The following is a 17,818-nucleotide window of genomic DNA, read 5'->3' on the forward strand; positions in this document are numbered from 1 at the left end:
ATTGTAAGTGTCACTGGAATGGGATGTCCGCCGGATCTGCCCTGTGTGTCTGTGATGTGTTGGTAACATCTGTGTTTATAACTGATGCACCGGAAGGGCTACAGTGTCGAGGGGCGGAAATGACGTCAGCGGTTCAGCGATTGGCGTCTGACAGCTGGTACAGGTGTAAAGTGGAGTAGATAAGGCAAGTATGAGCTATAAGTGTATATGTATATGGAAGCAAAAGAAGTTGATCCAGCGCTGTTATCGTGTTTTAAAAAGGAATCGAGTTCCTATTTTTATTGGGTATAAAGTATAAGATCGGACGAACCAACAGACGTGGTAATAAGGCAGTATTGGGTAGGTATTCAAAGCCTACGCGTTTCGAACACTTGCGGTGTTCTTAGTCATGGCTATCATTAACCACTGCTCGTGGTCAGCAGGTTTATATAGAATGGCTATATATATGTATGTTGGTGATTGCATCTATATGTTTATAGAATAATCATGAGGTGATTATGAGAAGAGTATTTACGAGGACTAGTGAAACAGTTTTAGTAGACATGGCAACGGGACTGCTCTAGTGGAAGAACGAGGAACGAGACTAACGGCGTAATAGATGTTGATAAACAATGTGTATGAAAAGAACGACGAAAATACACCTCTTACGATTTACATCGCACCACATTGGCTGAGTACCATAGATTGGATAGAATACCACGTGGCCTTCGGAGCCAACTTCGAACAACCCTCTTCTCTGACGATGAAGAATATTGTCAACAATTCCAGAGAATCTTGAATAAATGTTCTCTAGATCTGATTCTACTTACTATTTCTCATCTACAAACAAGAATCATAGAATCCGATACCAAAATCAAGGCCCTAGAAAATCAACAACTTTAAGTCCCAGTGAATGGGAGAATCTGAAAACACATACCGATATTGCCATCAACGACTTCTCCAAGACTATACAACTAAGAAAACGAGACAAATTCCAGAGAGACGCAACTGACTACGACAACAACAGGGTCTACCGATGGAACGAGTCATCAACATATGGAAATTCATGGCGCCAACCACGACAACACAGAAAATTTCTCCAGCTTCGGCAGCGACTCCTCCGTTGGTCGACGACCTCCACATTTTTTAGGCAATCGGAGAGGCCGAAACGGACCACCAGGCGGGCGGGGAAGAGATGGACGGGGACGAGACATGAATATACAGACGAGGTCCCAGCTAAGGAGAACCACCTGGTCGTCAACCTCTCCTCTCATTCCCTTACGCCAACAGAACTGTCAGTCTTACAGAAAGGCCTGTCTTTCTGCCCCACCGCCCCCTGTAACACGTTCATCCTAGAACAGGAATTGAACTATTTCTATAGATCATTGCGACTTAGGACACATTTTGGGCTAACGAATCCATCTATTTCTCAACATCCCCGAGATGTATGTTCTGAACTCTCTATTTCCAATTTGGGCCTACGTAGCAAAAAATATTGTAATGTAATTTTGCTCCCCCCAAACCTAACCACGCTACAGAATTGGTGATTGAACTCGTACAAAGAGACATTGATGTCGTTTTACACGACTATAACTTGGGCTACTTTCCCCATCGAAAAAATCTGTCCACTGTAGAAAGGACATCATTAAGAGATTTACAACAGAATCGGGAAATCATAATTAAAGGATAAGGGAGGGGCCATTGTAATACTTGACTATAACAACTATGTCTCATAAATCAATCGCCGACTCACTGATAGCAATACCTATCTTAAAATACCTAGAGGTCCAATTTCAGATATACGTTCCAAAATCAATTCGATAATTGACCACCATCTTGATATCAATACAACTGATCAAAAACATACAAATTCCTACAGAATCCGTTCCCCATAACTCCTGTCTTTTATGTCCTACCCAAAATCCACAAATCCCTAATCAATCCTCCTGGTCGACCAATAGTAGCCTCCACTGATTCTATCTCATCCCCATTAGCCACTTTTCTAGAAAAAATATTGACTCCCCTCATTAAAAAAACCAAGTCATTTCTCTTAGACACCAGTCATTTTTTACAGATCCTCAAATCTCTGCACCAGATTGACCCCAATAGTCTCCTAACCACGTTGGATGTGAACAGCCTTTATACATCCATTACACACCAAGATGGTCTAGTAGCCACTAGAAGTCTTCTCGACACAACTGACATGTCTACAAATTCCAAACTACTATGCTTGGAATTACTCGAACTAATTCTTAATGAGAACTACTTCCTATTTGGAGACGACTTCTATAAACAGATCAACGGCACTGCAATGGGTTCTAACATGGCTCCCCATATGCCAATGCCTATACAGCAGTATTCGAATCTACTCATATTTATACCAATCCCAGATTTAGGGACAATGCTATATGCTGGTATCGTTACATAGACGACATCCTTTGCATATGGAAAGGAACCGAACAATCTGCACTAGATTTTGTTCAGGAGATCAACACCGTATGTGAGGGTTTTAAATTTACATTAAGCATGAGTTCACAGGAGATCAGCTTTTTGGATACAATGGTTAAAAAAAAAGTAATACTGGTCATCTAGTTGTTGACTTACATACAAAACCTACGGATAGAAATGGCCTTCTTCATTTCCAGAGTAATCACCCATATAAAACTAAAACTTCACTGCCAAAATCTCAATATAAACGCATCTCTAGGATTGTTACAGATGACACAACACGAAACATAAGACTGCAAGAAATGACAGACACATTTAAAGATAGAGGTTACCCCTCAAGGTTACTCCAACAGGAACTACACAATACGATACAAGAAGATCAGAGATCCCTTACCACTCGTAACAACAGAAAACAACGTAGGTTCCCGTTTGTACATACGTATCACCCTTTGGTCCGGAAATTCCAACAAATTATCAAAAAACATTGGCACCACCTCAGCTTATCCAACCATTAAGGAATTTGCCTTGCCCGCCATGATGTGCCTTAAACGCCCCCCTAACTTCAGGGATAAAGTGACTAGAGCTGACATTGGCAGTAACATAAAATTGCCGACACAAATTTTCTTACGACCCAGACGCAATGGAACTTTTCCATGCCTTCACTGCACATGCTGTTCTAATGTCATCAAGGGAGATCGGTTTCAGCATCCCCATACGAATAAATCCTTTCCCATTAAAGGCTTCTATACATGTGACACCAACTTCGTGGTATACCTCATCAAATGCCCCATGCCAAGTATATTCAAATATTGTTGCATTTCTCTTTGACATATCATTCCTGTTCCAGTTACTCAGCCTCTATTACGATTTCCACATACAATTAATATCTCTAGAAATTTTTGAAAATTTTTGTTACTTTTTTGTAATGGTGTGATATATAATCCTTTTGATCAGTGGCGTAACTACCGCGGTAGCAGCAGTAGCGGCTGCTACGGGGCCCGGGGCTTGAGGGGGCCCGGTGGCGCCGCTAGCAGCCGTTATGGCTACTACAGCGGTAGCGTCGCTACTGTGGGGCCCGCGACGCCGAGCCTTACACAGGCCATCTCATGCCTGTAGGTGTCGCTAGCACCGGAGGGGGCCCCAGTGCTAGCGGCAGCCAAATACATGTATTAGCACTGAATGGCCGGGCATGTTCCGTGCCTGACCATCCAGTGCCTTACAATGACACTGATTGGCTAGCGGCGCGATGACATCATCGCGCCGCTTCCATGCTTGGAAGGTGCTGATTGGCGGGGCAAGTCATTCTGCCCCGCCAATCAGCGTCATTGGAGGACGCTCGTTCAACTCCTGCAGACATGCTCAGAAGAGAGCATGTCTGCATCGCCAGTGAACAGCGTGGGAACCGGAGAATGTGAGTATGTCAAGTTTTTGTTTTTTTTCCCTCATAAAAATGTGAATGGCATTATCTATAGTGGGGGGGGGGGGGGTCATCTTTATGTGGGCTATTATATATAGGGGGTCTATATGTGGGGCAGTAGCTACAGGGGGGTCTATATGTGGGGCAGTAGCTACAGGGGGGGTCTATATGTGGGGGTGTGGCCCATTATATACAGGGGGCTCTATATGTGGGCCATTATATACAGGGGGGTCTATATGTGGGGGTGTGGGCCACTATATACAGGGGGCTCTATATGTGGGCCATTATATACAGGGGGCTCTATATGTGGGCCACTATATACAGGGGGGTCCATATGTGGGCCACTATATACAGGGGGTCTATATGTGGGCCACTATATACAGGGGGGTCTATATGTGGGACACTATATACAGGGGTGGGTTACCTGTGGGGCACTAGCAACAGGGTGGCTATATGTAGTGCACAGTCTACAGGGGTGGGCTATATGTGGGACACTATATACAGGGGGAGCTATATGTGAGACACTATATACAGAGGTGGGCTATACGTGGAGCACTAACTATAGGGGAAGCTATATGTAGGGCAGCACGGTGGCTCAGTGGTTAGCACTATTGCCTTGCAGCTCTGGAGTCCATATGTGGGCACTATCTACAGGGGCTTCTATGTAGGTCACTATCTACAGGGGACATGTTGTGTGTTTGTGACAGTTATATTTAGATGTGTTGAGAATTTTAACTTCGTTTTATAGGTGCAGAAATGTTTTAAAAGTGAGAAGCTGAAGACATCTAAACGGAAAACTGCAGAAATGGGTCATGGCCGGGAGAAATCCATCATAGATGTCTGAACCGGAGGGAGAAGAAAAGAACTAGAATCTGAGACGTCACCGGTGAGTCACTTAATGTAGTCACTGTATGATCTGCAGCGAGATGATTATGATATGATTTTTTTTGTGAAACCGCATCTCCCAGCATATCCTTACCATTGTTCCGGCCATGCTGGGAGCTGTAGTTTTACGCCGTACAAACTTATACGCAGTGGCGTAACTACCGCTATAGCAGCCGTAGCGACTTCTACAGGGCCTGCAGCATGAGGGGGCCCGTGCCACCCGCCGGCACGGCCCCCTCCCATGGCCGCAGGCTCCGCTAGCAGCCGCTATGGCTGCTACAGCGCGACGCCACTGAAGGGGTTGTTCCTACATAAGACATGTATCCCCTATCCACAGGATAGGGGATACATGTGTGATCGCTGGCAGCGATGAGGAGAACGGGGGACCGAAAGTCCCCCTAAGTTCTCCATGACAAACCTCGGACTTCCGGGGTCTGTGTCGGCAGCTCCGTAGAAATGAATGGAGCGCCGGTCGCGCTTGTGCGCATGCGTGACCAGCGCTCCTTTAATTTTTATTGAACTGCGCAGACGCCGGAAGTCCGAGGTTAGTCATGGAGAACTTCGGGGGACTTGCGCTGTGTGGTGGAATCTATAGGGAGGCACTATCTACAAGGGGGGGGGGGGTTGTGTGATACCCAGCAGAGGGGGGGCCCCAGTCAAAAGTTTGCTATGGGGCCCAGTCTTTCCTAGTTACGCCCCTGCTTTTGATTGTCTACTACCATTTTATTACGGTTATATCATTCTTCATGGTCCTGTCGATAATATCTTAGGTGACATTTCTCTATACTGTTGTAACACAAGTATGGATTGATCATCTATATGTCTTACTTTCATATGATTATTTTCATTGTTATTTTTATTTTGTTTATGACACATTTATGTCATTTTTATTGCCATTTTGTAAAAATAATCTTTCTCTTCGCTATTTCAGCGACAGTGACAAAGGTCGTGGGTCGGCCGAAACGTCCTATCAGGTCGCTTATTACTACAATACCACCATGTTGTTGCAGTTGCCATAAAATGTAAATATATTTTGCAACTTGATCTCTTTTGTACTTTTGGTGTGTGCTGGGGTTATCTTTCCTCATATTGTGGGATTCTCGTCCCTACCCTACTAGCACCACACCAGCAAATCGAGGATTGCATCCCAATATTTATTCTTGATTGCAATGTGCTACATAGACACAGTAAAGGTATATAGCATTGCTAGTAAGCCATATGTATAATCTATCTAGAGCAACGCTAACAAGCCATGTGCATGGTCAATGCATGTTAATAAATGCAGATATACACCATGAAATGGATAGAAATATTGTGGTAACCCATACACAAGTGTAGCGATGTGCAACATAAATGCAATAAGTGTAAAAATGGTCAATATAAGCTGAAGGAAAAACCATCACATGCAAAATTAACACAGCATATTAAAAAGGGATATAACATACCCATAGTACATGCAGGAGAGAGAGCACACAACCAAAGTCCACCCCAACGCGCGTTTCGGCGCAAATGCCTTTGTCTAGCGGTAATAATGACCCCAGACCTGACTCCCTTAATACAGACCTCAGACCAGACCCCCTAAACTAATACAGACCCCTAAATAAAGACCCCAAAACTAATACAGACCCCTAAATACAGACCACATAAACTAATACAGACCCCAGACCACACCCCTAAATACAGACACCAGACCTCAAACTAATACAGACCCCCTAAATACAGACCCCCTAAATACAGACCCCAGACCTGAACCCTACACTAATAATGACCAAAAGACCTGACTCCCTGAAGTAATACAGAGACCAGACCCCCTATTTTAATAGAGACCCCAGACCAGACCCCCTAAATACAGACCCCTAAACTAATACAGACCCTAGAACAGGCCCCCTAAATAGACCCTATAAACTAATACCGACCCCAGACCACAAACTAAAACAGACCCCCTAAATACCTACCCCAGACCACTTAAACTAACACAGACCCCTAAATATACAGACCCTAACCCCTTAAACTGATACAGACCCCAGACCAGACCCCCTAAATACAGACCCCTTAAACTAATAGACACCAAACCTCCTATATACAGTCCCCAAACCAGGCCCCCTAAATACAGACCCCCACATCAGACCCACTAAATACAGTCCCATTAAGCAAATCAATCCCCTTATACTTACATAGTCAGTCTCCTCTGTGGAGTCGCTGCCGTTGCTGCTCGAGGTCCTGCGGTCATGTGACCAGCAGGTCTCTAAACAGTAGTAAGAACTTCAGAGATAAGGTCATGTGACCAGCAGGTCTCTAAACAGTAGTAAGAACTTCAGAGATGAGGTCATGTGACCAGCAGGTCTCTAAACAATAGTAAGAACTTCAGAGATGAGGTGATGTGACCAGCAGGTCTCTAATCAGTAGTAAGAACTTCAGAGATGAGGTGATGTGACCAGCAGGTCTCTAATCAGTAGTAAGAACTTCAGAGATGAGGTCATGTGACCAGCAGGTCTCTAATCAGTAGTAAGAACTTCAGAGATGAGGTCATGTGACCAACAAGTCTCTAATCAGTAGTAAGAACTTCAGAGATAAGGTCATGTGACCAGCAGGTCTCTAATCAATAGTAAGAACTTCAGAGATAAGGTCATGTGATCAGCAGGTCTCTAAACAGTAGTAAGAACTTCAGAGATGAGGTCATGTGACCAGCAGGTCTCTAATTAGTAGTAAGAACTTCAGAGATGAGGTCATGTGACCAGCAGGTCTCTAAACAGTAGTAAGAACTTCAGAGATAAGGTCATGTGACCAGCAGGTCTCTAATCAATAGTAAGAACTTCAGAGATGAGGTCATGTGACCAGCAGGTCTCTAATTAGTAGTAAGAACTTCAGAGATGAGGTCATGTGACCAGCAGGTCTCTAAACAGTAGTAAGAACTTCAGAGATAAGGTCATGTGACCAGCAGGTCTCTAATCAATAGTAAGAACTTCAGAGATGAGGTCATGTGACCAGCAGGTCTCTAATTAGTAGTAAGAACTTCAGAGATGAGGTCATGTGACCAGCAGGTCTCTAAACAGTAGTAAGAACTTCAGAGATAAGGTCATGTGACCTTATGTCTAGAGGTCCTTTTGCAGGACATACACAATGCACTTTGGGCGGTCATGATAATATGATAATCCGCCATTGATGGCCGGGCACGGAACGTACCCAGCCATTCATTGGTTCTAATTGTACCTGTGTCCTATAGACGCAGGAACAATTATAGTGCAGGAGGGGGTGGCGCTGGCGCCCCCTCTAAGTTGCGCCAGGGGCAAATGCCCCACCTGCCCCCCCTAGCTACGCCCCTGATTTATATTTAGGAACAATTGTCTAACAATGACAGGACCGACTTTACTTGTTTCTTAGGTCTCTATTTTCTATAAAACCGACTGAATGAATGTCATGAATATGATCAACAAGTTTTAGAAAATGTGGAGACTCCTCCAAAGGGTCACAAAGTGTAACGGCCGCCGCCACCGCCGTATATTTACTGCTTCCTGAAGTCCTTTGGCTACTGGTCGGCGCCGCTCCTTTCCTCCGGTCTTCCACGCTGCCATCACTCTCCTCCTGCCTTGTCCACCCACTTCCCCAAGCTATAAGAGGGTTCTGCCCACTGCAATGCCCGAGCTATAACGTTGTATTCTATGTCTTGCTAATAGTACGCTGCTTATTTTTTGTCTTCATTTCCTGTTATTGACCTCTGCCTTTAATTATCCATCTGTCACCCGCCCTGATGTGACCCTCTGCCGCCTGCCCTGACCTTTGATTCTCTTAACCGTGAGTGTACGTCTGCCATATGCCCTAACCTATGCTATACATGACCCTGCATACTGTCTGCTGTTCCTTTACCGTGCCTGGAACGACCTGGGTATACTAACAGCCAAGTCCACATCTCCGTACGGAGGTTAAAGGGTATAAACCTAGTTATATCTTAGACTACGCTGCCCAGATTAGCCCTACACCAAATCCCTCGATGACACAGTGGGTCCACACGTACTCTCTAGGCCCCGTGACAGTCCCACTATCCACGAGCCCAATGACACAAAGTCATCTGTAAGATGCCGGGACTTCTCAGTGACAGACATTATCTTCAAATAGAGAAGACTTGGGGCAGTAGTCAATCTACCCAAGAGCTGACAGCTGCCACCTCTCTCAACCAATCGGAAGATGTAGGAGCCGGGAATCGGGGTGACGGCCAGCCCTCCGCTGCTTTTCCCTTTTATGCCCAGATTCTACTGCAAAACAAGTCACGGGCCCCTATTCTCCCCATTGGTGGGGTTCCCACCTTGCATATATTTCTGTCATATCAATTAAGGAACAGTGCCCTCAGTAAGCAGCCGTGGCGGTAATCATGTAATATTGCAGCGTCTACTACAGGGGAAAGTTATGGCCGGAGAGACCCAGGTGATATGCCGTCCGGGCACATGCTGAGCTAGTCATTCCCTCTGTGTCAGGATGAGGTCATCTCGCCTGGCGGGGACAGATCTCTGGTGACTCCCATTCTCCTGATAGATGAAGGGACCAGGAGTTGGGACCACCACATTTTAGACATATATTTTCGATGAAAACGACTTTAAATGCACAATTTGGTTGCAAAAATGTTCACGTACGCATAGGTTGACTGGAAATACTGAAAAGATAAGATGTAGAAGAAATCGAAAATGACATCATCAATACGATTTAAATTGAAATGAACTAAATCTGGCATAGATAGGGAGAACCAATGACAGTCTAATAATCCAGAATATCTGATTATCCGGTAGTCTTCCGTGTCATTAGTTTTATGGTATGATACTTGTTATCATGTTGGATGGTTTTAGTTATGACTGAGGGGAGGGCTAGTTTGACTGTAGGACATGTCACGTTGGGTTCGTGGACCCACTGGGCCATACCACCTTGGCGGTATGACAGCTGGCCAACAGGGCGCAGGAAACAGTCTATAGTTCATATAGTGTACTTGTGGCAGCTCGGACAGTACCAAGGCAGGCTCGGCTGGGACTAGGCAGCAGGTAGACATCAGGCGTGGAGTAGCAGGACAGGCGTGGTATACAGCACAGCACGACTACAGCTCAGCATGGCACTAGACCAGGATAGCACGGGATACAGGATACAGGAAACACTGGGAACTGGAAAACACTAGGGGACCATTTGCATAGACAAACCTGTATACGACAAACAACGCTCAGGCATGGGTGGAAGGGGCTGGGACCTTCTTATAGCCCAGGGTTCTCTGGGAGCAATTGGCTCAATCTCCCACCTGTGTGCGCTCTGGCTTCTTAAGTCTGGACTGAGCTCGCAAGTGCACCCTGGTGGTCACTGTGGAAAAGGACGGCCATATGTGTAGACATCTCTCCAGAGAAGGGCGTCGACTGGATGGAAGGAGTTCGTGGTCAGCGAACACGGACGTTACAGTATCCCCCCTCTTACGCCCCCTCCTCTTGGGACCAGAACAAGAGAGAAACCTCTTAATGAGGGTAGGAGCATTGAGATTCTCTTCTGGCTCCCAGGACCTCTCTTCTGGACCAAACCCCTTCCAATCTACTAAATAAAAGGTTTTTCCTCTAATCCCTTAAGGACGCAGCCTAGTTTGGACCTTAAGGCTCAGAGCCCATTTTTCAAATCTGACATATTTCACTTTATGTGGTAATAACTTGGGAATGCTTAAACCTATCCAAGCGATTCTAAAATAGTTTTCTCGTGACACATTGGGCTTTATGTTAGTGGTAAAATTTGGTCGATATATTTAGTGTTCATTTGTGAAAAATTGCAAAATTTAGAGAAAATTTAGAAAAAAATAGCATTTTTCAGAATTTAAATGCATCTGCTTTTAAAACAGACGGTTATACCACCCAAAATAGTTACTAGTTCACATTTCCCATATGTCTACTTTAGATTGTCATCGTTTTTTGAACATTCTTTTATTTTTCTTGGACGTTACAAGGCTTAGAACAAACAGCAATTTCTCATATTCTTAAGAAAACGTCAAAAGCCTTTTTTTTAAGGTACCTGTTCAGATCTGAAGTGGCTTTGAGGGGCCTATGAATTATAAATCCCCATAAAACACCACATTTTAAAAACTAGACCCCTCAAAGTATTTAAAACAGCATTTAGAATGTTTTTTTTTAACCTTTATGCATTTCACAGGAATTAAAGCAAAGTAGAGGTGAAATTTGCAAATTTCATTTTTCTTGCTGAATTTCAATTTTATAATTTTTTTTCTGTAACACAGAAGGTTTTACCAGAGAAACACTACTAAATATGTATTGTCCAGATTCTGCAGTTTTTAGAAATGTCTCACATGTGGCTCTACTGCGCTCGTGGAGTAAAACACAAGCCCTAGAAGCAAAGAAGCACCTAGTGCATTTTGAGGCCTCTTTTTTATTAGAATATATTTTAGGCAGCATGCCAGGTTTGAAGAGGTATTGAGGTGCCAAAACAGTAGGAATCCCCCAAAGGAGACCCCATTTTGGAAACTACACCCCTCAAGGAATTCCTTTATGGTTGTTGTTACCATTTTGACCCCACAGGTTATTCACAGCACGTATTTGAATTAGGCTGTGAAATTAAAAAAATGAAATGTTTTCCAATAATATGTCATTTTTGATCAAAATTTCTTATTTTCACAGGGAACAAAATACCCCATTTTGTTGCACAATTTGTTCTGAGTGAAACAATACCCGATTTGTGGTGATAAACTGCTGTTTGGGCCCATGGGAGGGCTCAGAAATTAAGGAGCGCTTTGTGTTCTTTGGAGTGCAGATTTTGCTGGATTGGTTTTCGGGTGCCATGTCGCATTTGCAGAGCCTCAGAGGTATCAAAGCAATGGAAACCCACCAGAAGTGACCCAATTTTGGAAACTACACCCCTCAAGGAATTCATTTATGGGTGTTGTGACCATTTAGACCCCACAGTTTTTTCACAGAACTTATTTGAATTGGGCTGTGAATTAAAAAACAAATGTAATTTTTTCCCATAATATGTAGTTTTGGCTAAAAATTTCTTATTTTCACAAGAAATAATTTTGTTGCCCAATTTGTCCTGAGTGCGGCAATACCCCATTTGTGGTGATAAACTGCCGTTTGGGCCCATGGGAGGGCTCAGAAGGAGAGGAGCGCTATGTGTTCATTGGAGTCCAGATTTTGCTGGATTGGTTTTCGGGGGCCATGTCACATTTGCGGAGCCCCAGAGGTATCAAAGCAATGGAAACCCCCAAGAAGTGACCCCATTTTAAAATCTACACCCTTAAGGCATTCATCTAGAGGTGTAGTGAGCATTTTGACCCCACAGGTATTGTGTAAAAGATGCGCAGCAGATGGTGCAGAGTGAGATTTTCAATTTTCTATACATATATGCCATTTCAGTGTCCAATATATTATGCCTAGCATGTGCCACCAGAGACATACACCCTAAAAATTGTAATGTGGGTTCTCCTGGGTACGGCAATACCCTACATGTGGCTGTTATCAGCTGCCTGGGCACACAGCAGGGCTCAGAAGGAAAGGACCTACTGGGGATTTTCTGGTGCGAAGTCATGTATGCAGAAGCCCCTGAGGTACCAGTAGAGTTGAAACCCCCAAGAAGTGACCCCGTTTTAAAAACTACACCCCTTAAGGCATTCATCTAGAGGTGTAGTGAGCATTTTGACCGGAGACATACACCCCATAAACTGTAATGTGGGTTCTCCCGGGTATGTCAATACCCTACATGTGGCTGTTATCAGCTGCCTGGGCACACAGCAGGGCTCAGAAGGGAAAGATGAGGGGGATAAGCTGTGCGGAGGGCATCAGGGTAAGTAAAACTGGGGTAGATTATAAACCAAGGGATGTATGATCAATTTTAAAACACTCTTTCATACAGAGCTCTGGTTATTCGGGACACGCGTCACATTGATATATTGTGTCCTTCCTTATCCCCCTCTTATAGCAGACTTTGTACCTCTTTTGACTTTTTCCCTTCTTGTCAGTTTGGGGAACTTCTCCTGGATAGTATTGCCCTGGTGCGATGCGTGTGGCCTCGCTTCCAGAAATACTGGGTGCCCCCCCTTCTTGGTCCCTAAAGATTAGGTTCTTGATAATCACCTCTTGAAATTCCAGGAAAGTTCCCGTCTGGCCTGCACATCGATGTAGCACGTACGCATTGTACAATGCCATCTATATGATGTGCCCGGCCGGCTTCTTATACCACACCGCATGGCGCTGTAGGGCTTCAGGACTGGATCTGACAAGTCCACCCCTCTCATGTACCTATTGTAGTCCAGGATGCAGTCGGGTTTGGGGGTCTCTGTACTGGTACCTCGTACAGGTACATGGGCACTGGTGTGACATCTCTCTTGTCCTTGACACACAATATGTTGCTGCTAGAATGTGCCCTGCTCTCACCCCTTCTGAGTGTTTGCCCTGCAGAGTCTTAGGGAGGCCTCTCAGGTTTCTTCTAGCAGTGCCGCAGGACTTCTGGAAGCGAGGCAGTAGAAGAGTGGGACGCTGGTATAAATATTATCCAGGTAGAGGTGGTGACCCTGGTCCAGCAGTGGGTGCACCAAATCCCACACAATTTTTGCATTAACTCCCAGTAAGGGGGGGTGGGGGCATTCTGGGGGCTGAATACTGGTGTCCTTCCCTTCATATATCCTAAATCTGTAGGTATACCCTGATGCCCTCTCACAGCTTATACATCTTCACGCCATACCTTGCCCTCTTACCCGGCAGGTACTGGCGGAATCTACCAAGGACTCATCAATAGAAATACACGTCTCGGGGGTGTATGCTGGGGAAAACCGGGCACTGAAACGGTCTAATAGGGGTCTCCGTTTATACAAACGGTCAAAACTGGGGTCATCTCGGGGTGGGCACGGCTCATTATCAGTATAATGTAAGAAGCAAAGTATTGCCTCTTTCTTTTTTTAGGTTCCAGTTCAGTTCTGAAGTTGCTTTGAGGGGCCCATATATTAGACACCCCCATCAAACACCCCATTTTAGAAACTAGACCCCTCAAATTATTTAGAAAGTTTATGAACCCTTTAGGTGTTTCACAGAAATTTAGAGCAAAGTAGAGGTGAAATTTACATATTTAATTTTTTTGTTAGAAAATCCTTTTTATACCATTTTTTTTATAACACAAAAGGATTTACCAGAGAAACGCAACTCAATATTTATTGCCCAGATTCTGCAGTTTAGAGAAATATCCCACATGTGGCCCTCGGGTGGTAATGGACTGAAGCACCGGCCTCCGAAGCAAAGGAGCACCTAGTGGATTATGAGGCCTCCTTTTTATTAGGCACCATGTCCGGTTTGAAGAGGTCTTGTGGTGCCAAAACAGTGGAAATCCCCCAAAAGTGACCCCAATTTGGAAACTAGACCCCTTGAGGAATCCATTGTAGTTTTCTTGGGGCGCATACAGCTTTTTGATCCGTTTTTATTCTATTTTTAGGTGGCGTGGTGACTAAAAAACCGCAATTCTACTATTGTTTTTTTATTCTATTTTTTTTACACCGTTCACCGTGCGCTATAAATGACATATTCACTTTATTCTGCGGGGCGATACGATTACGGCGATACCAGATGTTTATAGTTTTTTATGTCTTATGGCGTTTGCACAATAAAATACGTTTTGTAAACAATCATTCCCTTTTTGTGTTACCTTATTCTAAGAGCCAGAACTTTTTTATTTTTCCATCAATAAAGCCGTGCGAGGACTTATTTTTTGCGTAACGAACTGTAGTTTTGATCAGGACCATTTTTAGGTTCATGCGACTTTTTGATCTCTTTCTATTCCATTTTTTGAGAGGTAAAGTGACCAAACAATTGTGATTCTGGTATGGGTTATTATTATTTTATTTTACGGCGTTCACCGCGCGGGATAAATATGGAAATAGTTTTGTAGTTCAGGCCGTTACGGAGGCAGCGATACCAATTATGTATAGTTTATTTGTTTATTTATTTATTTTTATTAATAATAAAAGGACTGATAAGGGAAAAAGGGGGATTTTTACTTTTATTACTTTGAAAACTTTTTTTTTGTTATTTTTATGCAACTTTTTTTAAACTTTTTTTAAACTTTATTACTTTGTCCCACTAGGGGACTTGGGGGCAGGAGGCCCTGATCGCAATTCTAATACATGCGTAGTGCAGTGTATTAGAGCAGTCAGCTACTCACTGACAGCAAGCATAGTGGGTCCTGACTTTGGACTGCTTGGACACCCAGTCATTATGCTGCTTGGAGATGAAGTGGCGTAGGTAGTTCTCCAAGATTTGATTGATCATCTCTATCAGACCATTGGACTGAGGATGGTAGGCAGAGGAAAAGTCCAACTTTACACCTAGGAGTCCGCAGAGGGCTCTCCAGAACTTCGAGGTGAACTAAACCCCCCCGATAAGACACAATATGCCGCAGCAAGCTGTGCAGGCGGAAGATGTGTTGGATGAACAGCTTGGCCAGCTGAGGAGCAGAAGGAAGACCGGTCAGAGGAACAAAGTGGGCCATCTTCGGAAATCGATCCATCACCACCACCCAGACAGCACTGCAACCAGCAGAGAGAGGCAGGTCAGTGATAAAGTCCATAGCTGTATGCTGGTCGGGAGCATCGGGCACAGGCAATGACTGGAGCAGGCCAGCAGGTCTGGAGTGAGCGACCTTGTTAGCTGCACACACCGAGCAAGAAGAAACAAAGTCTATAATGTCCTTAGGCAGCGTGGGGCAACCAGAAATGACGGGCAATCAGATCTCGGGTCTTATGGGTCCCCGTGTGACCTACAGTCTAGAGGAGTGTCCCCAGCGGAGACTCCCTCTGTCAGCAGGTGGTTGACAGAGACAATGCAAGATGGATCAATAATGTTCTGTGGAATTTCCATGGTGTCTTCTGTCTCGAAAGACCTGGACAAGGCATCAGCACCTCCAACGAGAACTGTAGAGAAACATCTGGACAATGGGGGATAGAGGCTGACGTGAAGGCATTCTTCAGGTTACTGAATGTAGACTCTGCCTCAGGAGTCCACCTTGGCATTCATGCCGTTCTTGGTGAGGTCAGAGATAGATGTCGTCAGTGAGGAGAAGTTTGGGATGAACTGTCTGTAAAAATTGGTGAATCCCAGAAAGCGCTGTATGGCCCTCAAGCCTTGACGGCGTGGCCATTCCAGGACGGACTTTACCTTTTCAGGATCCATCTCGAGACCTCACGATGTAGCCCAGGAAGGGTAGAGCATCTCTCTCAAACACGCACTTCTCCAACATAGCGTACAGACGATTCTCCCTTAACCGTAGCAGAACTATGATGAGTCATAGGATCCGGTGAATCCAGATTAGGTTGTAAGCCCCACGCAGGTCTAGTTTGGAAAAAATCTTGGCACCACGTATACGATCAAATAGTTCTGAGATCAATGGCAACGGATACTTATTTTTCACCGTGATCTGGTTGAGACCTCGGTAATCGATACAAGGACGAAGAGAAACATCCTTTTTCTTGAGGAAGAAGAACCCGGCTCCTGCCAGGTAGGAAGATTTCCGTATGAAGCCCCTCTCCAAGTTCTCTTTCACATAGGCGGACATGGACAGAGTCTCTGGTAAGGAGAGAGGATATACCCTACCACAGGGAAAGGATGCACCAGGAATCAGCTCGATAGTACAGTCATACGCCCGGTGTGGGGGCAGCATCTCCGCCTCCCTCTTGCTGAAGAAATCCGAAAATGCAGCATAATGACCAGGCAATCCTGCCAATGACTGAGGCAGAGGAGCCTGAGCCAAACTAATCTGTCCCAGGCAATGATTGTGACACTCGGGACCCCACTGGAGAACCTCTCCTGAGGTACAGTCCAGCACTGGGGCAGGTAATCAGAGCCAAGGCAGGCCCAGCAACACGGGGTTAACGGCCTTGGATAAGAGATAGAAGCTCGGAGTGGAGAGCTCCCACTTGGAGCCTAAGCGGCTTGGTCACAGCTATAACTGGGTCTGGCAGAGGTAGTCCATTTACCGATGCAACCTTCAACGGCCTCTCCAGAGGGTAGTGGGTAATTGAAGAAGATCCACCAGGTCTCCACAAATGAAATTAGCAGCGGATAAAGAGTCCAGATATACAGAGACCCAATGCGTTTTCTCGCCGGACACTATGGTCACGGGTATGGACAATTAAGACGGAAGTCCTTTTTTACCCAAGGTTGTCTCTCCTAGCAACCCTAGGCTTTGGGACTTTTGGGGACACAGACGCACAAGATGGCCACTGAGGCCGCAATATAGACAGAGTCCCGAAGTGCGTCTGCGTTGTTTCTCCAGGGTAGATAGCTTACACTGGTCCATCCTCACAGACTCCTTAGGAGGATCGGCACCTGAGGACAGCAGAGGTTGCTGCAAGGGTGGGACCGGACTAGGAAGGCCTCCCTCTTGACGAGCTTCTTGGAGCCGTTCTCGGATCCTCATATCAATCCGGGCGGACAGAAGGATGAGGTCATCCAGGGTAGACGGTAGATCTCAAGCGGCAAGTTCGTCCTTAATCTTAGACGACAGTCCCTGCCAAAATTTAGCCACCAGGGCCTCATTGTTCCACAACAGTTCTCCCGCCAGGGTGCGGAAGTGGATGGCGTACTCGCCCACGGAGGTGTCTCCTTGGCATATGTTTAGCAAGGATGCCGCTGCAGATGAGACCCGTCCAGGCTCCTCAAACACCATGCGAAAAGTCCGGAGAAAGGCAGGGAAGTCACGGGTCTCTGGTCCGTGTCTCTCCCAGATAGGATTCGCCCATGCAAGAGCCTTGCCAGTGAGGAGAGAGATGATGAAAGTGACCCTTGCGCCATCAGACGAAAATGCCCTAGGATACAGGCTGAAGTGGATCTGGCACTGGTTCAAAAATCCATGACAGGCACCTGCGTCTCCATCAGAGCGGTCAGGAAGTGGCAAAGAGAAACGGGGATCAACACTGCCAGGAGGTGTAGTCTGAGGAGCAACACTGCCAGAAGGTGTAGTAGGAGGAAAGGCAGCTTGTGCTTCCTGCCGACGTGCGAGAATGTTCAAGGCCTGGAGGAGTTGGTCCTGTCGAGGGCGGAGGTCCAGCATATCCACCCGCATCTCTTGTGACGTCATCTTGGTCTT

Source organism: Rhinoderma darwinii (genome assembly GCF_050947455.1).
Source record: "Rhinoderma darwinii isolate aRhiDar2 chromosome 2 unlocalized genomic scaffold, aRhiDar2.hap1 SUPER_2_unloc_3, whole genome shotgun sequence".
Classification (NCBI taxonomy): domain Eukaryota; kingdom Metazoa; phylum Chordata; class Amphibia; order Anura; family Rhinodermatidae; genus Rhinoderma; species Rhinoderma darwinii.